Source organism: Mustela putorius, unplaced genomic scaffold (assembly GCF_011764305.1).
Source record: "Mustela putorius furo isolate JIRA1106 unplaced genomic scaffold, ASM1176430v1.1 tig00003983_pilon_pilon_pilon, whole genome shotgun sequence".
In the NCBI taxonomy this organism is placed as follows: domain Eukaryota; kingdom Metazoa; phylum Chordata; class Mammalia; order Carnivora; family Mustelidae; genus Mustela; species Mustela putorius.
Genome location: NW_025422123.1, coordinates 19,294,817 through 19,318,101, shown reverse-complemented (window position 1 = coordinate 19,318,101; position 23,285 = coordinate 19,294,817). Strand labels below are relative to the sequence as shown.

The 23,285-nt window shown below is 43.4% G+C and overlaps 1 protein-coding gene and 1 non-coding gene across 3 annotated transcripts in view; one reads left to right on the top strand and one right to left on the bottom strand.

Annotated features, from left to right (window-relative positions):
* Positions 1-971: 971 nt before the first annotated feature.
* On the bottom strand, positions 972-1,104 carry LOC123389552. Its single transcript, XR_006604165.1, has one exon. It is a non-coding gene; the product is annotated as a small nucleolar RNA SNORA44 (small nucleolar RNA).
* A 19,493-nt stretch (positions 1,105-20,597) lies between these two features.
* The window catches only part of ELOVL5 (ELOVL fatty acid elongase 5), a 72,173-nt gene continuing 69,485 nt past the window's right edge, over positions 20,598-23,285 (top strand). For both annotated transcript variants that reach the window (XM_004771857.3, XM_013045513.2), the window contains exon 1: positions 20,598-20,726. The gene's annotated coding sequence lies outside the window, so the exon portion shown is untranslated. The remainder of the gene's footprint in view (positions 20,727-23,285) is intronic.

The window sequence follows — 23,285 nt, the reverse complement described above, 5'->3', positions numbered from 1 at the left end:
CTAATTACCTCAGTGTGCCTGTCTAATTTAAAGTCATGTTGAGAGAGGCTCCATTCCAATTTCTGGGTCAAGCTGAATTAACCCCAAGCGGAGCCACTGGAAGTTGTTATGTGCAAAGATTGCTGTTACCATTTAGAAATAAGTGCACTACCTAAATTTCGTTAGAGAAAAACTCTCCACCTATAAAAAATTGCCTTATGGGGTGCCTGGGTGGCTCTGTCAGTTAAGCATCTGCCTTCCACTCATGTCCTGATCCTGGTGACCTGGGATCAGCCCTGCATCAGGCTCCCTGGTCGGTGGAGAGCCTTCTTCTCCCTCTCCCTCTGCTGCTGCTCTGCCTACTTGTGCTCTATGTGTATGTCAAATAAATAAATAAAATCTTTTTTAAAAATTGCCTTGACAAAAACAGTTGTGATTTGACTAATCATTTTGCCTCTTTAAATGATGAGTGTTGTGCAAGTTGGATACTCAATGAGCCCACACTGCACTGTGGATACATATCTGTGTTTAGGAGCTATGAGAACAGAAGGTGCTGTGTACAGAAAGGTTGCTTTGAAGCAATATTTGCAAAACATGCAAACATCTGTATCTGTATTTGAAAAAAACAAAACAGGTTTTTGTTGCTTAAAAAAATTGTTGTTTCTCATCTTGCCGCAGTCCAAGATAAGCCTTGTATGCAAGTTCCCTTTGCTTATTAAACCTGCCACCTACAAACCTGGAGGGGCCTCTTCATCCTCTCTCCCTCTCCTCCGAGTACAGAGGCTGGTTTCAGATTTCACCAGGGAAATTCCAGGATGCTGGTGAGCCAACAGCAGGTCCTGCCATCCCCCTGGAAGGAATTCACCAAGGTTTTTATAGACTAATCCCTACACTTGAGTGCACAGAGTCAACATTTATTAGATACTTCTGAACTTGATCATTTCAAAGAATATTTTTGTCGTTTACGGGGGAGGGGGGGATGCCCTTCCTTTTCCCCTTGAGCCATTCTAGCAGATGCAGGTAGATGTTACGCAGACCTGTGCTGTCAGAGCTGCCCCAGGTTGCTCTCACGTACAACTGGAGATCCTATGGCCATAGTCAACCACGGCCACTGGAAACATGCTAAAAAATGTTTAACTTAAAAAAAATGTATACTAACCATCACAGCTTGCCTCTAAAGGACTATAATCTTTTTCTTCTTCAGGTCTTGATGATTCTTATACCTCTTTTTATTATTTTATTATTATTATTATGTATTTCTGTCATCAGGATGAAAGCTATTTGAGGCAAGATTTGTCTTACTCATCTTTTTTTTTCCCTTGTCTTACTCATCTTTGTATGGCCTCTAAGACTTAGCAAGTGGTAGGAACTCATAGGTGTTGAGATGAATTAAAACTAATAATTTGGCATCAACCATATGAGGGATACTGTCCTACATAATTGGTACAAAATATCCAAAGTTGCATTCATTGTATCATTCACATCTAGCAATCAAAAGCCTATTCATTGACCTACATTTGTAGTGGCTAATGTCACTAGCATTCTCCCAGATACCAATCACCCTCACTGATTCTCTCCATGAGCCACCTAGTTGTATTGTTTCTCCTTGTACGGCTTCTCTTCCCGCTTCTCATTTCTTCTGTCCTGCTCCAGGTCTAGTATTTCCTAGCAGGCACCATAGAGGACCCTCCCAATTTGTCTCAGTCCTCTCTAGTGAACCCTTCTCACCACCACCAGGGAAACCTCCCTCATACAGATAACCATTTACTTTTCCTCTGCAAAAGCTTCAAAACATTCTCAGTTACCCAAGACCTAAATGGCCTCTTCAAGGCCCTCTGCTCTGATCTCAGCCAGGCCTAATTTCCAGCTAATCAGTTCCACCAAACCCTTAAGCAGGCCCTTTGCCACTCTGTGTCTTTACGCAGACCGTTCCCTAAGGTTTCCAATGAAATTCAGATTTGTTGGGGCCAAGTTTAACAGAAAGATTTATGGGAGGATACCTGAAACTTCCTTGGCTATTAGAAATCATGCATTTCTTTAGCTGTAAGAGCACAGAAGAACCAAACCTGGAAACCAAGATGCTCAACATCTCTCCTATCCTATATACCATGCAGGGAGCAAACTCCATGGGAACAAAACAATGAATGTACATTTTGACTCTGCAAGGGCAGGGATTTCTGTCTGTTCTGTTCCCTAATCTCCCAAGTTATTAGAACGGTGCCTATTACATAGCAGAAACTAAATAAATACTGGTTAAATGGGGGAAAACATCACAAGGCATGTTGTATATGGGAGAAATTGGGGCCAAGATCCACTTCATGGGTACCCGCTCAGTACTGGCAGTGTGTGAACCCTGGGGACAACATAGGAATCAGGAAACCATGTTCCACTCTTGAGGAGCCTGAAGTTCACAAAAGGAGACAGCATTGAGAGATAATTTGGAATAACTCAAGTGGGGAATCTTTGAAGTTAGGCCTCTATTTCCTCAACGGTCAAGGAATAAATCAGCTAAACCTTCTATGGTCCCTGGCCGCTTCTTAAACATGTCTGTGTATTTCCCAGATGAAAGCCCCTGGAGGCCTGGGCTGTGCCTCTCATCTTTGTACTCCCGCAGTACCTGGTGCAGTACCTTGCAACTAATCTTTGCTATCACCTGCTTTTGTCATTAAACTGACTGGGCTTCAATTTTCTAATTTTTTTTTAAGACTTTATTTATTTAACAGACAGAGATCACAAGTAGGCAAAGAGGCAGGCAGAGAGAGAGAGAGAGAGAGAGGAAGGGAAGCGGGCTCCCTGCTGAGCAGACAGTCCGATGCGGGGCTCAATCCCAGGACCCCAGGGATCATGACCTGAGCCGAAGACAGAGGCTTTAACCCACTGAGCCACCCAGGTGCCCCAATTTTCTAATTTTTTAAGGCAGAAATAAAAGTAGAGGTAAAGAAGAAAACTTCTCCCAACATTCTATTAAGAAACCGGTAGCTGGGGCACCTGGGTGGGTCATGATCCCGGGGTCCTGGGATTGAGTCCTGTATCAGGCTCTCTGCTTGGCAGGGAGACTACTTCCTCCTCCCTCTCTCTGCCTGCCTCTCTACCTACTTGTGATCTGTCAAATAAATAAATAAAATCTTTAAAAAAAAGAAAGAAAGAAAAAGAAACGTGTACCTCCCTCTTACACTGTTGATAGGAATGCAAGCTGGTGCAGCCACTCTGGAAAACAGCATGGGGTTCCTCAAAATGTTGAAAATAGAGCTACCCTATGACCCAGCAATTGCACTGCTGGGTATTTACCCTAAAGATACAAACATAGTGATGCAAAGGGGCATGTGCACCCAAATGTTTATAGCAGCAATGTCCACAATAGCCAAACTATGGAAAGAACCTAGATGTCCATCAACAGATGAATGGATCAAGAAGATGTGGTATATATACACAATGGAATACTATGCAGTCATCAAAAGAAATGAAATCTTGCCATTTGCAATGACGTGGATGGAACTAGAGGGTATTATGCTGAGTGAAATAAGTCAATTGGAGAAAGACAACTATCATACGATCACCCTGATATGAGGAATTTGAGAGGCAGGTTGGGGCATCATGGAGGGGAGGGAGGGGAAAAAATGAAACAAGATGGGACCAGGGAGGGAGACAAACCCGAAAAGACTCTTAATTTCAGGAAACAAACTGAGGGTTGCTGGGGGGTGGGGTGGGAGAGATAAGGTGACTGGGGGATGGACCTTGGGGAGAGTATGTGCTATGGTAAGTTCTATGAATTGTGTAAGCCTGATGATTCACAGACCTGTACCCCTGGGGCATATAATACATTGTACATTAATAAATAAATAAGTAAATAAATAAATAAGAAACGGGTACCCCCAGTAAATAAACCCTATGATATGCGACAGCATAGAAAAGAACAGGCAGGAAAGCTTCCACATTCAGACAATGACCCAGGCTTTGAGCATTTTCTTAACAACCTTAAGCCTTGGCTTCCTTTTATCCATATTGTGTGAAGAATTATACCTGCCTCACAGGATTAAGAGAACCTAATCAGATAATAATGTGAAATTATGGGGCACTTGTGTGGCTCAACTGGTTAAGCGTCTGCCTTGGGCTCCAGTCAGGATCTCTGTGTCAGGCTCCCAGCTCAGTGGGTTGTCTGCTTCTCCCTCTGCTCCTCACCACACCCCCTTGTGCTCTTTCTCAAATAAATAAAATCCTTTTTTTAAAAAAAGTTATGTGAAATTGCTCTCTAAGTATGAAGAACATTCCCTTCCATTAGTTAATACTATTCCCATATGTGTGGCTACAAACCCACTTTGCACTGCCACTGCCTTCTTCCCTAACCTAGTCAACCAAGTAGAGTATAGAAAGATTTTGTCTTTTGTCTCATAAATTCCCTAGATTTAAACTACTGCCTGTCACATGTGTAGAATTTAAAATGTAGGTAAAAATGGACTCTATTATTGTTGGAAATATTTGTTGATCAGTATGAGAAAAGAAAATAAAAAAGTTAGGAAAACAGGTTAAATGTTATAAGTACTTTTGGTTCATTGCATTTAGAAAAAAAAAATGACATACCAAAAAATAAGGAAATTATTCAAAGAAGAGAAACAAAAGTTCACAGAGACATTTACTGCAAAATTATTTACAACAATGGAGAATCGTGGCTTTTAACCCAGCTCTAGTAAAGCAGAATTTATGTAACATATTCTCTTGAGCTCACCCCCAGTTTTTTGGATTCAGTAGATTTGGTCCAACACCTAGAAATTTGCTTCGAGCCCCAATGGCTCAAGCAATGGCTATGGTGCAATTATTTTTTTTAATATTTTATTTATTTATTTGACAGACAGAGATCACAAGTAGGCAAAGAGGCAGGCAGAGAGAGGGGGAAGCAGGCTCCCTGCTGAGCAGAGAGTCCAACGTGGGGCTTGATCCAAGGACCCTGGGATCATGACCTGAGCTGAAGGCAGAGGCTTTAACCCACTAAGCCACCCAGGTGCCCTATGGTGCAATTATTAAATGGACATTTTTAAAAAGATAATGTAGGGGCACTTGGGTGGCTCAGTTGGTTGTGACTGACTCTTGATTTGGCTCAGATGACGACCTCAGGGTTCTGGGATGAAGCCCTGCATTGGGACAGGCTCCGTGCTCAGCCAGGAGTCTGCTTGTCCCTCTCCCTCTGCCCCACCCTCAGCTCATGCTCTCTCTCTCAAATAAATAAATAAAATCTTAAAAAAGATAATGTAGCAATATGGAAAAACATGATAATTGCTTATAAAATGCAAAAATCTGTGTTCAGGGGCACCTGGGTGGCTCAATGGTTAAGCCTCTGCCTTCAGCTCAGGTCATGATCTCAGGGTTGTGGGATCCATCCCCACATCGGGCTCTTTGCTCAGCGGAGAGCTTGCTTCTGCCGGTCTCTCTGCCTACTTGTGATCTCTCTCTGTCAAATAAATAAAATATTTTTTTTTAAAAATCTATGTTCATTCAGAATCAAGCAATACGTGGATTTGAGATTTTATGAATCCTTCAGAAAAAAACAAACAGCAGTTGTTTCTGCCCTTCCCAGAAGCATTAATAATTAGTGGAGTCACTTTAGCAAAATAGCTTAATTTGTCAGGAGACAAGAGGACAAGCCACAATGCAGAACCATGCCATTAACTTATCATAAAAAAAACACAAACCGACAACTACACAACTACTACCAGAAATTGAGAACCCAGAAATGTTGGCATCCTGACAATTTAGTGTGCAGATATTATAGTCACACACATATAAAACTACTGTGGCTCTCCCAGAACCACCCAAAAGATTAAAGAACTTTGACTTTACCATTCGTTAGTGTTGTTAGATTAATCCCTTGGCACCTTTAGCTGAACTGCATTCTCTGGTACTACAGACAAGAAGAATCAAGAAGTTTGCTAACTTTAAAGAAGAGGGGGAAGGCAGAGGGAGAGAGAATCTCAAGCAGCCTTCATGCCCCAGAATGAGCCCGACATGGAGTTCAATCTCACAACCCTGAGATCATGATCTGAGCTGAAACCAACAGATATCTAAATGACTGAGCCACTCAGGTGCCCCAAGAAGTTTGCTAATTTATAAAATAGTGATTTTTTTTTTTTTTTAGTAGTCTCCTGTTTGGAGCCCAATCTTAATCTCGGATAATTTAAGCATTTAGTAGATGAGTACCTTTCCGTCATGCCTCTTCACTTCCCTGGGAAACTGTGTCATGCTCCTCTGTCCCATTAACACAGGCGTGGTGGATGCTAGAATCATTACCAGGTTGAATTAAACCAGCTGTGACTTAAAAGATTCAAGCCAAAGTCCATCTTCTCTCTTTTGAGATAACTACCTCTAATTCCTACTTTGTGGAGAGCAAACCTAGCCATGAACCTCCGAGCCCAGAAATAGCTTTCTTCTCAAAACGGACAGAAAGAAACAACGTACTCTAGTAACTCAATTACTTGTGACATCTACAAACATAATGCAAACTCTTAGCCATGACCCTGCCAGCATAATCAGGGCTAAGGGTAAACTCCCACCAAAGGCACTGTTTACACCAGAGCTGATCTGTAGAAATTTGGATATTAAAAACCTACTCTTTCAGGGGCACCTGGGTGGCTCAGTTGTTAAGTGTCTGCCTTGGGCTCAGGTCATGATCTCAGGGTCCTGGGATCAAGCATAGGGCTCCCTGCTCTTTGGGGAGTCTGCGTCTCCCTCCTCTTTTGCCTGTATTTTCTCTTGGTCTCTTTGTGTCCAAATAAATAAACAAAATCTTTAAAAAAAACAAACAACAAAAAAAAACAAATAAAAAACCTACTCTGTCATCCCATACCAGCAACAGTGCTATACACAGTCAAGACAAGTCAGACAGGACATAATCCTATGCCTTACAGGGCTCTTTTAAAAGAACGAAGGCACACTAAACCTAAAAACAGCAATAAATATAAAATATACAGAAAGAAAAAAGGCTTATTTGGTGCAATCTTTTTAGCAGTGCTACATGCTTCTGATCTCATTTGGGTAGAGAAGCCCCCTGCATTGTTTTGTAGAGTAGTAAACTCATATTCTGAGGATATAGATTTTTCTTCAGGGAACTTGGCTTTCTCCCCAGTATCGTCCCAGTGTCAGAGCCATTTTCAGCCCAACTCAGGTGAAATTTTAATTCTGGAGCGGTCCACGTCCTTCTGATCTGGGGAGACCTGAGGCTTGGCCCCAGTGATGGCTATTCTTAATCTGGGGCAGAACTGGACGGTTTCCTAAACTGTGGGAGGGCTTTAAGGATATGCTGGAGTAAGGTCCAGGGGACCAGTGTATCTCAAACTCCTGAGAACCCACAAGATCAGCCCTCAAGCAATTCTGGACCCTATATCTCCCACTGGCTTCCCTGAGCAGCAGACCAAGTTGAACAAATTTGTCTCCCATTATTGTTCTCTCACCTTCTATACAACTTGTCCTTGAAACCCAGGACGCACTCCTGAGTTGGGGTCAACACTTACCTGGCTTCTGGGTGATTGGAAACTGCACGAGTAATAGGACAATATCGAACACGGGAAGATAATCATTCTCCAAGAGCAATATTCTGAAAAAAGGGGTGGTGCAGTTTTGGAGGAATGGAGTCAAGGGACCGAGGGATTCAAGATGGATGACCCTTCTCACAGTTTTATACAAAAGATCCTGGGGCACTAAGAGAAAACTTCCCAAGCCAGTGCTTCTTTATAGACGCCGGAGCAGATTGCAAATACCATCAAGAACACACTGAAGAAATCCCACTCTTGTGATTAACCTTACCTGTGCCTCACCCTTGTATCTCACCTCACCTGTACCTCTCACCTCAGATTAAAAAGCTCTTTCACATGTGGTATTCATTTGATCCCACGACAATTAAGAAACATCACGCTGGGATGACTGCCAAGTTATCCTGTTACTGCAGAGAAAACTATCTCTAGAAGGTTCCCACTTCAGCCACAAAAAAAAAGCCCTTCCTGGATGAAACCCTAGTGTGCGTCCCCTCCCCCCTCCATCCAGGCTTTTCTGTATGCATCTTTTTATACACAACCTATTCAGCCAAGTCTTAAATTTTTGGATTCATCATAATGTGCTACCCTCTTGCCCTCCTTGCAAGCGGCCTTCCTGGTGCAACATTGGTGAACTCTTCACCACAGATGTGTATTCATCCTCTCCCAAGGTCCTCCATTGTCTAACCCACTGCTTTCTGAAAGAACATGGATGAGGAAGCCATTTTTGTCATTTAAAAGTGGCTTTTAAATTAGTAGCCAAATTTAGTAGTAGCCAAATTTTTTGAAAGCAAAAAGGAATAAGTGAAATTAATTTTTGATGTGGTGAGATGGACATAAAATTCACATTCAAAGGCATTTAGTCTATTCACAGTGCTGTGCAAATATCATCATTGTCCATTTCCAGAACACCTTCATTAACCCAAACGGGAATTTTATACCCATTAAATAGTAGCTCTCCAATTTCTCTGGCCCCAGGTAACATTTATTCTTCTTTCTGTCTCTATCAATTTGCCTATTCCATGTACCTCATATAAGTGGACTCACACAATGTTTGTCCTTTTGCCACTAGCTTATTTCATTCATTTCACTTTCGAGGTTCATCTGTATTGTAGCATGGGTCAAAATACCATGCCTTTTTAAGGTTGAATAATATTCAAATATATATCCCATTTTGCATATGAATTCATCTGTTGATGGACATTGGGGTGTGACTATCTTTTCAGTATTTGCTGCTATGAACATTGGTGTACAAGTACACGTTTGAGTCCCTGCTTTCAATTCTTTGGCTATATACCTAGAATTACTCTAAAACTATGTTTTACTTAACCCAATATATCCAAAATAGTACCATTTCAACATGTAATCTTTAGAGAAAAATGAGATCTTTTATAATCTTCTTTTGTATGAGGTCAAAATCCAGTTGAGATGATAAATTTTCACCAAAATTCATCTGTATTTGGATTTCATAAAACTTAATAAAAAGTAGAATCACATAGCCATGTTGTCCCAGATATACTTTAGGACATGTCCATAAATCAAAATTAAACAGAATTTAAATTCAGTTCCTCAGTCATGTTGCATAAATGCTCAATCCCCACCTGTGGCCAGTGACTTCCACACTAAACAGTGAGGATCTAACTGACAGGCTAGATAGAAATGCTTCTCTCTGCCCCCAGCACGGCCTCCAGCCTGCCTTCTCATCCGGCCTCCCACTCTTCCCCAGCATGGATTCTAGATAGAGAGAGTCTCAGCATTAATTCAAGAAATATTTATTGAGCACTGGCCATGTGCCACCCATTGCTAACTGCTGGATATGATAGGAAACAAAACCATGTTCGCATGAAGCCTGAAACAAGTGGGGCCAGCAAACATAAAAACAAGTAATTTCAGAAATGACTCTATCTTATACATTGTTATAAGCCCACTGAGGAAAAAATGATGCAATGCCAGCGCAGGCAGATATCAAAGAGATAATCACACAAAGAACAATATCTTAGAAATTTTTGAAAAATGTATGGGGAAAAAAAAAAGATCTGATGAGAGTTGCAACAGTGGGTTTTATTTAGAAGGGGAGCTTCTCAAAGGAAACGACTCAGAGAACAGATGGGCTAGGAAAAGAGGTACAGAAAGGGGACAGTGTAAGTGACCAGGCAGAGGGGAGAGCACGTGTAAAACGACTGAGGTGGGAAAAAGTTTCATCTCTGAGAAACAAAGAGAGGAATTGAGTACTGTGCGAGTAAAACAACGGTGCCCTGGGAGGATGGCAGGTAGGCAGGACCTGCTTCATGCAGGGCTTCACATCGTAGGAAGGATTTGGGATTTGGGACCAAGTACAATGTGGTGTTAAAGGATGTTGAGGGATATTGGGTTGGCTGGATTGGCTTTTTTTTTTCTTTTTTTTAATTAAGGCCATTCTGGCTGCTTGGTGGTCCTAACTCTTCAGCATGGAGCCTACAGGGGTCTTCCTTTCCTTCCATATTTTGACCTACTTCTTGGTGAGAGCTCAACTATAATTCTTGCCTTGTATTTACCTATTGTCACTTTATGTGCTGCCCTCCTTTACTGTTATCCATACACTAACTCACTAATGTCCCTTAATCCAACTGGAACCTTTTCCGGCAGGCAGGAAAAGCTGCTCACTCATCTTTGTGTACCCACAACACGAAGCATGGAGCAGATATACTCAGCCAATCTGCTAAATCAGATTTTGTTAGAAGTCTGATCATAGCTTGCTTCTTTCTGCCTGCAAAAAGCATTCTGTGACTTCATTAACTCTGTCTTTAATCCAAATTTTCTGTACTCTGTTTGCCACAAAGACTGAAGTCCCTGATCAAGACGCAGGGAGCCTTCCAGCATCCCTTCTGGCTATACTTAATTACGAAATGTGTATTTGTTTCAGGTAAAGCAAGGGTTGCAAAAGGCTTCAGCCAACATGTGACCGGGCATTTCAGAACTTCAAGGAACTCTCCTTCCAGAAACCTTCAAAGTTCTGGCATGAAAAGTATGCACTTAACAGAGTTCTCAAGAAACAGAAACTCATCTCCAAGAGGTGCTTGCGCTTGGCTAGGTGTACTGTCTTTAGCTAAGGACTCCAAAAGCGTTAGATTTCTTCCCACCTTCCACTTAAAGTGGATTGAAATTTCATCATCTCAGGAAAAGAAAGGTGAACAGGATCCAAACTTTTAAATTTACAAATCTGTGACCTTGGCCAGATTAATCTGGGGCCTGTTCTGACATCTGAAAAGAGCGATAATACCTATTCCTACAGACTGGCTAGGAGAATTAAACTTGAAGTGAAAATATCAAGCAGCAGTGATCAAACTGCTTTCTATGCCTTTAAGTGTTTGGAGGACTAGGTAGGGAGTGGTGGAGGAGGTGAGGGAGTGACTTTTGCCACCAATTGAAAAGTCACTAGGTATCCTGTTAACTTTCCTGGTGAATAAGACATAATGGAAGATAAATCAGACTGGGAGAGCCCATTTATGAAATATTCCAAAAGAAATATTTTCAGTATCACAATTTATGAGGATATAAGTAAATATAATTTTAACCTCAGCAGGGGCAGTCTTTTGTTATACTTCACTCTCCGGAGTGGACACACGTTAACAAATTCTACACAAGCCGAACTAACGGATTAGTATTTTTCTTAAATGATTTTTTTTTTAGATTTATTTATTTATTTATTTGACTGAATCACAAGGTAAGGGGGGGGGGAGCAGGCTCCCCGCTGAGCAGAGAGTCGGATGTGGGGCTCTACCCCAGGACCCCGAGATCACAACCATGACCAGAGCCCAAGGCAGAGGCTTAATAACCCACTGAGCCACCCAGGCATCCCAAATTCACCGATTATTTAAAAAAAAAAAAAAAGAAAAGAAAAAGACCAAAGATGAGTAACGATTTGAAGCTTCTCTCCAGAGGCTTTTCCCCAGCACCAGACTTGGGCTGAGCTGCTCACAGACACGTTGGCTTCCTCATCTCCCTTTTTGCGCCCATCACACAGCTGCACCCAGTCGCGCGTCTGGGGACGGGGAACGTAATACGCTCCCATCTGGATGCTGGGGGGCTGGGTGTGAGGGGCATGGGGGACCCCCGGAATCAAGGCCCCGGCCATCCTCTGATTCCAGGACTCCGCAGTCCGGACCGCACAACCCTCTGCTCCCGGGCTCAGCGCTTCCCCCACCCGCAGTCGCCGGCCGGGTCAGCGCTGGGACGAGGCCGGTCAATGCCCGGGAATGACCCGGCCTGGGCGCGAGCTCGGGGCGAGGAAGGCGCGAGCGCGCGCCTCACGAGGCCCCGCCCCATCGCCAGATGCGGCGCTGTTGGTGCACGGTGATTGGCGGGTGCGGCCGCGGGATGAATGGGGTGACCGCGGCGGGGGAACGGGGCGGGGACGCGGAGGGCGCCCCGGGCGCGGGTGGGGGGAGAGCTGCAAGGGGCGCAGGGCGGAGGCGGCACCGCCCTGTTCTGCGGCCGGCCAACGGTCCCCACACCCAGCGAGTAGAGGAAGGGGTTCCGGGGGGCGGGCTCTGGTTCCCGGGAGGGGCGGGCTTGTGGGGCCCGGAAGTGATCGGGGCTCTAGAGGGCTGCGATGCAGACTAGGGAAAGTGGGGGTGGAAAGGGAGAAGCTGCTCTTTCCCCCAGGCCACCGGCATAGGGCATCCCCGCCTCCTGAGAATCCCTTCTGGGTGCTCCGTGCGTATTGTGCAGAGGGCCTTGCTCTTCGGAGGGAGAGCTGTGATTGGAATCCTCGTCTGGACCTCCCTGTGTGGACACGCAGCTTTTTTCCATTCCTACACCAGTACCCTTTTTTTTAGCTTCATATTTCACGTTCGGTCATTCAACAGATATCTATTATGTGCCTACTTTATGCCTGACACACCCCAGTGGGCAAGGCAGATTCTTTCCTAACATCCTGGAGTTTAAAGGCTAATTAGGCAGATAGGAATAAAAATAAGCAACCAAAACAGTTACAGATTGTGCAAAGTGCTGTGACCTGAGTATTTGCTAGAGACTGAGGAAGGGGAAATGCAAGAAGAGACTGATTTTACCCAGGATATTAGGAAAGACCAATGTGAGAAGGTGACCTCTAAACTGAAGCCTGGAAAAGGGGCAAGTGAACAGTGTTAAGGTGAGAGTATAGCCTTTGCAAAAACCTTGCTGCTTCAATCCCCTTTTTTCATCCTCTGCAATATCTGACTTTTCATAGGACTTTTTTTTTTTTTTTTTTTTTTTTTTTGCACTTCTTAAGTGCAAACACTTTTTACCAAGTATTGTAGTGTTACTATCTCAATTCCTGGCACATACCAGGTCCCCCCAAAATATTCCGTAAATATATAATTAGCACCCACTGATTTCCAGATACACTATTAGGTGCCTAGGACTTTTAAAAGTGACCTGAGCATTCATGAGTGTTTCCTGAATATGAATTTTGTATTTTTATGCTTGTCCTGTGTATCCACCATGGCACCATTTATCCCCTGTCTTTGGGGATTTTTCTTGAACACAGAAACTTTCCAGGCTTTCATGCTTTCAGAGCTTAATTGATCCAATAAACTAACTGGGACTACCTATTAGTAAGTGAATGTACAGTGTGTTATTCTTGTTATATAATGTTTGTGTCCGTTTTTCTGTTTGTGTTTTATTAGTAACTAACCTGCAATTCCTTAATTCAAAGCAATATATGAAATGAAAATTTGAAGGACTTGACTGGCCCACTGAGTTAGAAAATGTTTGTTGGTGTTGGGCTGAGAATGTACATCCCTTCTCAGTATGCCCTCATTCCACAGAGCAGTACCTTGCTTTGTTTACAAAGTGGCATGCCTTGATCTCCACCTCCTCCTTTTGAAATTTGTCAACCTACTCCCATGTGTGTAAATGTTTTCCTGGAAGCACACTGGGAAAGGCAACTTCTTATAACTAAAATATTGACATAGTTATCAAAACACTAAGCATACATTGATTGTTCCAGCAAATAAATAAACTTTATTCATTTGATTCTGTTTTTAAAAAGTAAAACTATTGACTTATCTGTATTAGTTGTCTATTGCTTTGTAACAAATGATCCCAAAACAGTGTCTTCAAATGAATTGTTTTCTCCCAACGTTTCTATAGGTGAAGAATTAGAGCATTGTTTACTTAGCTGGGTTTTATGTTTCAGGGTTTCTCACAGTCTACAATCAAGATATCGACTGGACCTCGAGTCATCTTAAGGCCTTGATAAGGAAGGAAGCACTTCCAAGTTCACTCTTGTGGTCATTGGCAAGATTCAGTTCCTTGTGAACTGTCATACTGAGGACCTCAGTTCCTAGCTGTCTATTGGCCAGAGGCATACTTGATTTCTTGATTTGTGAGCATCTTCAACATAGCCCCTTTATTTCTTCAAAGTATGCAATCCAAAACACTGAATAGAGATTGCCAGTAAGATAGCAGTCAGTTCTTTCCTAACCTAATCTTGGAGGGTCATTCCATTATTTTTGCCATACTCTTTCCATCTGTTAGGAACAAGTTACTAGGATCATGAGGAGCACTTTCAGAAGTCGCAATCATAGGACGCCTGGGTGACTCAGTAGGTTAACTATCTGACTTCAGCTCATCTCACGATCCCAGGGTCTTGGGTTGGAGTCCTACATCAGGCTCCTTGCTTAGCGGGAAGCCGGTTCCTCTCTCTGCCTCCAGCTCCCCCTGCTTGTGATCTCTCTCTCACTCTCTGACAAATAAATAAAATAATTTTTTAAAAAGTTCCAATCATATTATCAGAGCCCATTAAGCTGTTGAAATGAATTTAGGACTCTAAAAGTCTTTTTTGCATATCGTGAAACAGCTTCCTATGTCTTATTTGCTATCTTTATCATGAAGAAAGTGAATGGTCTTTTGAGAGTCTAGTTCATAAACTTTTTTTTTTTAAGATTTTATTTATTTATTTGACAGAGAGAAATCACAAGTAGATGGAGAGGCAGGCAGAGAGAGAGAGGGAAGCAGGCTCTCCGCTGAGCAGAGAGCCCGATGCGGGACTCGATCCTAGGACTCTGAGATCATGACCTGAGCCGAAGGCAGCGGCTTAACCCACTGAGCCACCCAGGCGCCCCTAGTTCATAAACTTTTATGCCTACTAAATATCTGGCATACCACAAAGCTAGAGGAACAAAGATGATACATGACACGTTTTCTGGCCTTGAGTTGGGGAAGAGAGATATAAGCAAATAATTATATTAATATTATAAGTGGTTTTTAAAAAAAAAAAAAAAGTGGGGGGGGGGCCTGGGGTGCCTGGGTTAAGCCTCTGCCTTCCGCTCAGGTCATGGTCTCAGGGTCCTGGGATGGAGCCCGGCATCAAGCTCTCTGCTCAGCAGGGAGCCTGCTTCCCCCACCCCCTCTCTGTCTACCTGTGATCACCCTCTCTCTGTCAAATAAATATAATCTTTAAAAAAAAGGGGGGGGGGAACGGCCTGCACAGAGCACTCTGATTATGAGGAGATAGGAAAGAAACATTTTGTTCTAGGTCAAATTCAAGGAAACATAAAGGGTGGGAGAGGTGGAGACAAAAAAATCAAGAAAAGATTACATATAGTTTAAGACTATGTAGAAGTTAATCTTATTGATCAGCAAAATGCAAAAGTAATGACATACATCTGTACCTTTTATTTCTAGATCTTAAATAGCCTGAAATTGCCTCAGTTATATGCTTCTAGGGTATCTGACAGCATTTTCAGTTTTATATCTGAGCTCATTTTATTGAGATACATCCAACAGAGTGCAATGTGTCATTTAATCATTCACATTAGAAGACAATCCTGTAATGCTCTTTAGCTGAAAGAGAATTGACTTAATGAAATTAACCTTAGGGAATGCACTTAAATTTGGGGGGGAAAAAAAAAGATGTGCTTCATATCCAGATGCTGAGCAATAATTTACAAAACAATTGAATCGCAACACACTCTTGTAGATTTTTAGGTGAATCTCGGCATGCATTCACTCCTGGCAAACAGTGAACTTGAGACTGTAGAAAGAAATTGTACTACCAGTTTTTGACATGTAAGGGCATGTCTGATACTGCAAGGGCACAAAAGCAAGGCCTTTTATAATAATTATAACTAAAATATCACATGATTTTTAGCATGATTAAATCATCGTTTGGAGAACCTGTTTTGTGAATGACAGTATAAGGGCAAAGCATATTCTATACTCTATCCCCGGTACTAAAATCACAAGGAGCACTTACAGAACACACCGGTTAACCGGAACATATTCCACAACAATAGACACCTCATGGCTACTCTTTGCCAGTAGCACTTGATTTTTGGCTAGAAGTTTGGTTATTGTTTGTTTTTGTCTACTCCCCCAAATCCTTAGCTCTTTAATATGTGATAGAATTTTTAAAAATCAAGTTATGAAAGTTATGAAATAACCAACAAAGTAAAAGACACCATTGAGAATCTGTCCTGTTTATAAGAAAATCTTATCTTTAACATAGCTAAGGATTTGAAGAAGTTGAGAACTGAGATTTAAATTCAATCTTAATATTAAAAGTAAATCGATAGTATGTCAGACAGTGCTAAGTGCTAAGGAGAAAAATTAAGCAGTGTAAAAAAGTTCCAGAATATGGGAGACAGGGAGGAAGATGGTGCAAATTTAGGGAGTTTAAGGAGAACACTCTAGGAAGATGATATTTAGAGAGATGAGAATGGAGCAAGAGTGTAAGCCTTAGAGACTTCTGGCATGGTGGAAGAGTAAGGATAAAGGCCCTGAGTCAAGTCTAGTGCTAGGGAGGTAATTGTGGGTAGAAGACAAAGTAGCTTTAGAAGGTCGGAGAAATGACACAGGTGCCAAGTCAAGAAGCACCTTCATAAGCCATTGTAAGAGTTTCGATTTTTACTCTGAACTGAGATGAGAGGTTGATTGATGGTTTAAGTACACAAGTGACACTCTCTGTCTTTGGTTTTAAGAGGATCACTCAGGCTACTGTGTTGAGAATAGACTGTAGGAGGCAAAAGCAGTAAAGGTCCAGGCTATTGGAAAATTCTGGGCATCAGCTTATTGTAACATAAACCAGTGTTCGTGGTAAAGTTGGTGAAAAGTAATGAGATTCTGGATATATTTTGAAGATCAAGTAGACAGAATTTAGCTGATGCATGTCTGTATGACGTCAGAGGAAGACAGAAGCTAAACATAACTCTATGGTGTTTGGCTTGGGAAACTGAACAATTAGAGTTGCCATTTACAAAGCTGGGGAAATCCATAGATTTGAGGGAAAATCAAGAGTTTCTTTCTTATTATTTCAATTTGAGATGCCTTTTAGAGATCCAAGAGAAGTCATTAATAGGCAGTTACATATAAAAGTCTAGACTTCAGGGGAAAATACACTTAGGAGAAATACATTTGGGAGTCAGTAGAGTATAGATAGATCCCAAAGTCATGAAAGACAGTGATAATAACGCCTAAGAAGTAAATGAATATACAGAGGATTGAGGACACAGGCTCCTTTCATTGTCCAGTAACTCCTGGGTAGAGTACTAAAGAGTGTATAAAAGGAAATTGAGAAGAAAAACTAGAGAATCCAGAAATAGTTCAGATTGTTCATTCATTCCACAGATACTTATGAGCATCTGTTCTTTGCCAGAGGTTCTACCAGCCTTTGAGAAAACGTGGCAGACCAGGCATGGGCCATGCCTTCAAGTAGTTCACTTCCATCAGGGTGAACACTCAAGGACAGGAATAGAGATAAACCCCAGTGCAGTGAAGAGGAGTCGCCTCAGAGTAACAATGGGCGTGGAGAAATGACTCCTTGTTCTGCTAGTAAAGGAAACTGCCTTTAATCTATCTGCCTCCCACAAAGATAAGCCAGGCCAATGGGAACCCCTGGCAACAAGATAACAGAAAATACAAATTAGGAGATAAGAAAAAAGTAAGATGGTAGAAAAGGGGAGAGGGGAGGAAGTAGGAACCAGTAGAGACTTAACAGTGATATCCTTAGCATAAACTCGCTTATACCTGTCCTATATTTTAGTCAACTTTCAAATGTCCAGAGGCAAACATAGACTTATATTTAATCTCAAAAGACAGGTTTCATTATGTTATGCAAATACCTCCTGAGCACTTACAGTATTTCATCCTGAAATGAAACAAGTCTCATTAATAAGAATTGCATTCTAATGAAACCTTCCATTGTATTTTTTTAAAGATTTTATTTTTAGGTAATCTCTACACCCAACGTGGGGCTCAAACTCACAGCTCTGAGATCGAGTTGCATGCTCTACTGACTAAGCCAGCTAGGCACCTCTCAATTGTATTTTTTTAATTCAACTACAGATGCTACAACAATGGAATATATTTCCCAAGATGTTAAATTCTTTTTCAAGAGCAATATTGGAGTAACATTCTAATATGCTTGGAAGTGTGTGGTTGGAGGAGATATCAGACCATTGATGAAAATTAAGAGCAGAAGGAAAAAATAAAGAAACACAGGAGGAAGAAGATAAAAAGGAATAAAATTGTTAACTATTTAATGAAAACAATTCGACAATCACTTCTTAGGGATTATTGTACGGATGTTGTAAAGAAAAAGGCAAGAGTTACAGGGTTTTTTGCTTTTGTTTTTGTTTTTACTGCACTGTACCTGGGTTTACTCTTGATAGGTTGGTTATAAGGACTAGGATGACTCCAGCACAGTGTCTAGAACCTGGGTGGCCAAGAATCTGATTCTGACAGTAACTAAGATACTTTTCTTGAACCCTGGCATTGAATCCTAGGCATTCTTTTGATTTATTTTGGGAAAAACAAAAACAAAAACAAAAAACACATGTTTAAGTTGGGGAGTCATTTCAGGTCTACTGCTTTCCTTAAAGCTTTATCCATGAATGTGATAGTGCTGCAATCTACCATAATTCATACTGTGGTCATGGTAGTTTACTCTGCTGCGTGTAAGATGAGCTTCAGGCCGGGGGAGAGGGGAATTCTCCCTAAATCATATATGTATTCAGAACCCTAAGTCTAGCTGGAGGAAGAAAGAGAACATGACTTTATTACTTTAGGTTTAAGAAGAATCAATAGTCCTGGGACACTATCTGACAGAAGTTTGGAAATCTAGAACAGAACATGGAAGCACCAGAGGGGTGATGCTGAAGGTGAGAAGAATTCATTCATTCACTCATTCAAAACGTATTTACTAGGCTCTTAGTATATACCAGGGACTGTACTAAGATCTGTGGGCAAACAGTGAGCAAAATTCAACATGTTTCCCCTCCTGATGGAGTTTACAATCTAAAGCATTGATTTTTAAAGTGGGGGGTACAAGCGTCCTATGGATTGAGCCAGATGGTACAGTTAGGAAACAGCATGCATAAAATATTAGAACTTTGTAGTTACTTTTGCCTTAACCTAAGAAAAAATATTTAATGTATGATTTGACAGTTATATAAGTCCATAATTAAAAAAAAAACACAAATATTTTGGTAGTACAGGCTTAAAACATTTTACTGATAAGTGAGCACAATAAAAACAATTGAGTGTACTTGATATTTTTGGAATACCAAGTTAAATTTGAAACTTTTAAAACCGGGAAAGACAGAACAGAATAGGGTAACAGAGAGCTGAACTAATGCCAGCCTTGGGTTGCTAGCAGAAGAGTGAAGAATCAATAAAATATCTTTACCAAACTCTTCTATGTTTCTAGCACTTACTTTTCACATGGCCCTTATCAGAAATCTTATTTAATCTGTGTATCTCGGTTTCCATTGTAGCATTTACCACTGCATGGTGGTTGTGTATCACCTTAGGCAGAGGGGTTCTTTGAAGTGTATTATTCCTAACAGCTAGCATGGAACTTGACAAACTGAAGCCATTTAATGTTTGTGGTGTTGAGTGACAATTGACTATTAAAAGTCTCAATTATTTGTGTATGTTTAAATTTTTAAAATATTTTATTTATTTATTTGACAGACAGATCACACGTAGGCAGAGAGGCAGGTAGGGGGAGGGGCGGGAAGGGCGGGGGGAGCAGGCTCCCTTGCGGAGCAGAGAGCCCCATGCAGGGCTCCATTCCAGGTCTCTGGGATCATGACCTGAGCAGAAGACAGAGGCTTTAACCCACTGAGCCATCCAGGCACCCCTGTGTATGTTTAAATTGCCTTATTTGTATACAGTTTGTACACCTGTATTCTTACTGCAATGGCCCAGTGCCTGGAACACAGCTGGTACATGATAAACACTACACTGTAATTATGTAAAAGAATTTGCTTACATTAAATGGTTGACTATGCTGGCTCAATGGACATAGGTAGTAAGAAGGCGCAAGGAAAAAGGCTTAATTTCTGGAGCTTGATATGGGGCAAGGGTGGATTACTGGGATGACAAAGGCTTGAAGTTACCCAACACCTGTAAAAAAAAAAAAACAGCGAGGATCTATTTGTGCCTGGAGCACAAAACACTCCGCCTTAAGTGTTTACATTTGTCTATCTGAAAAGGTGTCACTTGCTTGGCCACCTTTCCTCCTTTTAAAAACCTCTGGAATAATTTCTAGAGTAGAAATGAAGTTGGCAGTGACCGCTGAGAAAGAGAGTCCCTAAGAAAAATCACAGTAAGGGAGCTCACTAGAAGATCAATTTTGAGTGCTTTTCGCTGTTGCCTTGTCTTGCTCAACTGCAGGCCTTCGCTCTGGTGGTCCGCGTAGGTATTTAACCCTTTCAGCTAAAACCAAGGGGAACTGGATGCCTTTCAGAATCATAAAGGCGAGTGGGCTTCCCGTCGTCCAAACGCGGCCATACAACCATGCCCTGCCTGGCTTTCCGCGACGCAGGGTTCAGGGCATCAGGAACTTCACCGCCGCTATTGCGCAGGCTCTGCGTTCCACGCAGGCTTATTAGAAGGCGACGGGGGAAAATTGCCCGGACACACGTGAACCCGAGGGCACCAACCCGGGCCTCGGCTCCCCGCTGCCTCGGATTCTGGAATTTACAATCACGAAAGTTCTATTGTTTCGCTATTGGCTCCAGGGCCGCATGACATCATAGCGCTTGATTCAGCCTTCGGGCGCCGATTGGCTGGCCGCGCCATTGTGACGTCACGGTCAGCCCACGTTCTGATTGTAGATACCCGGCGCCTTCCTCTTCCCATCGCGGCGGTTCCGCGCTACCGGAGCCTCCCTCTCACAGCCTCCTCGGCTCCGCTGGCCCCGGGCGCCGCTGCCGCCGCCGCGCCGCTTCGCAAAGCTGCGTCTGCCCCTCGGACTACGAGGTAAGCCGTCAGCTCCCTGGAAACTTCGCCTGGGGCCGCCGCTCGGCCATGACACCGGCGCGGGCGCGCGGCCGGGACGCGAGGGCTGCGACCCCGCCGTTAGGACCGGACCCAGGGCAGTTACGGCCGCCGGCGCGCGTCCGCGTGGTGGAGAAGCGCGGCGGCTCCCGGGGCACGGACGGCCGGTGCGGGAGCGCGGTGCCGGCGCGTGGCTGGGCGCCTCGGGAGTTCCCCTGTGCTGCAGGCTCACCTGCTCCGCGAGGGGAAGCCGCCGGCGGGGACGTTTGCTCGCTGACAGGCGCCGCGGGGACCCACACTGTGCCCAGACCACGGGCGGGAAGAGGACTCTCAGAGCTCGAGCCCGCCCGCCCTGTCGGGATGAACTCGCAGATGAGAGGACCAGGGAAGCGCCCGCCGGGAGAGAGAGTGCTCTCGTTGGAGCAGAACGGAACCTCGCTGAGTTCGGAGAACCTCTGCCGGCTCGCGGGTCCGCTCGGCACCGAGAGCCATGGCGCGCCCTCCCTCGCCCCGCGCGGAGCCCGCGGAGCCGGCAGTGAAGGGACCTCCCCCATCCCCGCCGGCCTTTCCTTTTTCCCTTTCCTCTCCCCGCCTCTGCCTCCCGGAGGGAAGCCCGCTAGCTCAGGGCCACTCGGGTTTTATTAAAACCAGAGAGCTGCGGCCGGCGGTACTCGGGGAGGGATGAGGCCGGCAGGGAAGCGGAGGGGGAGGGTGGGGGGGCGGGGACTCGAGGGCGATCTGGGCGGCCCTTTGGGGAGTCCCGGCGCGGGAGCGGAGGACCGGGAAAGAGGAGCGCAGCGCAGCAGCGGCTCTGGGCTGGCGAAGCCCCAGGTCGTGGCTTTTGAGACTTGTAAGGGAAAGTGCCCTTTTACAGTTTCCACGCTTGCAAGACTCGCTCCTCTGTGCCGCTTCTGCCCGCCCGCCCGCGTCTGGGTGGTGGTGGGGCGGGGGGGCGGGGGTGGGAGTCGTGCCTGAAGCAAGAGTTGTTCTTTTGAACTGTCTCTTGCAACCGTTCCGTTCTCTTGCACTTTAAGGGTGGTTTCGCCTTCTCACGACTGTAGTTAAGCTCATCTCCCGGTTTCTTGATTGCAGATTTGGAGAATGCATTAGGCCAACTTTGGTGCTCCAGGAATATGACTCTTCCGTACGTGGGGCTTACATATGGAAGAAGCCGGTGCCTGACTTATTAGCTGGGCTGGGGAACCGAGAGGTGCCAGCGGTGGGAGTTGGAGGGGCGGAGGGCGGGTAGGATTGTGGCGAGGGAACAGCCTTAATTCTCCAATAACGGACCCGAGGCAGGAAGTGCTTTTTAGAGTTGTGCGGAAGAGCTAATGTTGCTTGTGAGATTTAGTAACGTGTTCTTCTAACTGCTTGGTAGATAACCTGTTGGTTTACACTTGTTTTACTTAAACATCTCAGTCAACAGCATTTGGTGCAGAATCTGCAGATACCGACATGGCGGGTTTTGCGTTCTATGACTGTGGATGTACGCTGTAACTTTGTATATTCGGTTAGGACACGAGTGAATTCCTTTTGTAGTCAGCTTCAGATGCTGCCTGGGATTCTCCTTGTAAGCTCCGCGCTTGAAGGAGAAATGTAGCTCACGTCCCTTTTAGCTTCTTACCCCAGATTATAAATTCTCATTGCCGGGAGCTTTTCTTGTACTGTTTCTCTTTTTGCATTTTCTTTCCCATTTCTAACTGAAGACAAAAAGGAAAATGTCATTGATGGCTACAGATGGCTAATTTTACAGAATATGGAACTTCGCTGAAAAGTGAAAGTAGGAAGCATATTAAAATTTGTCAGATTTTTCAAGAAAAGTGTCTATGACTTCAAACACTATCCTCGTCCCCTTGACCCAATTTTCTTATGTATAAATGGGTGTTTTCTGTTGCAGAATTTTTATAGATTTCAGGAGCTACTAATGGAAGTCTGGCTTGGGGTCCACCAAATAGTGGTTTAATAAATGCTTCCTTATTTTTCTTCCTGGGAAAGTGAGATTTAGAGGATGTGGCCAAGAATAAACCTCAAGAATCTCAGTTTTAATCTTAAAACTTTAGGTTTTCACAGATACAAAATCCAGTAACCTTATGAAGTCACTTTTGAAGTGAGGTAGGTTATCTCATTGCCTGGAACTAGCAGAGCCTCGTTTTTTCCACCTGACCTCTTAGAGACCTTAACGTGTGTGCAAGGATCTTTTTTATTTTTTTAATCTTTTCAATATTATTCAATATTTTCAGTATTATGCTCTCAGCATAATATTGATTGCCATCCTGCTGCTAGAGGTGAGTCTCAATCCTTGGCTGTCTTATTTTCCAGATGAATTATATAATCAAGGCAAAACTGTTTACCTTCCTTTCAGGCAACTTTGATGTCCAAGGAGATAGTAGAGAGTGTGAGTGATAGTTTTATTTCTTTTTTTACTTGGCCACATCCTTTCCCCTAGGACATTTTGATGTTGAATTCCTCTTCTGTGCTGCTAACTCTTCTGTTACTGATGGGATGATCTTTCCAGTAGTTGTCCATAAATACGTCTTCTTT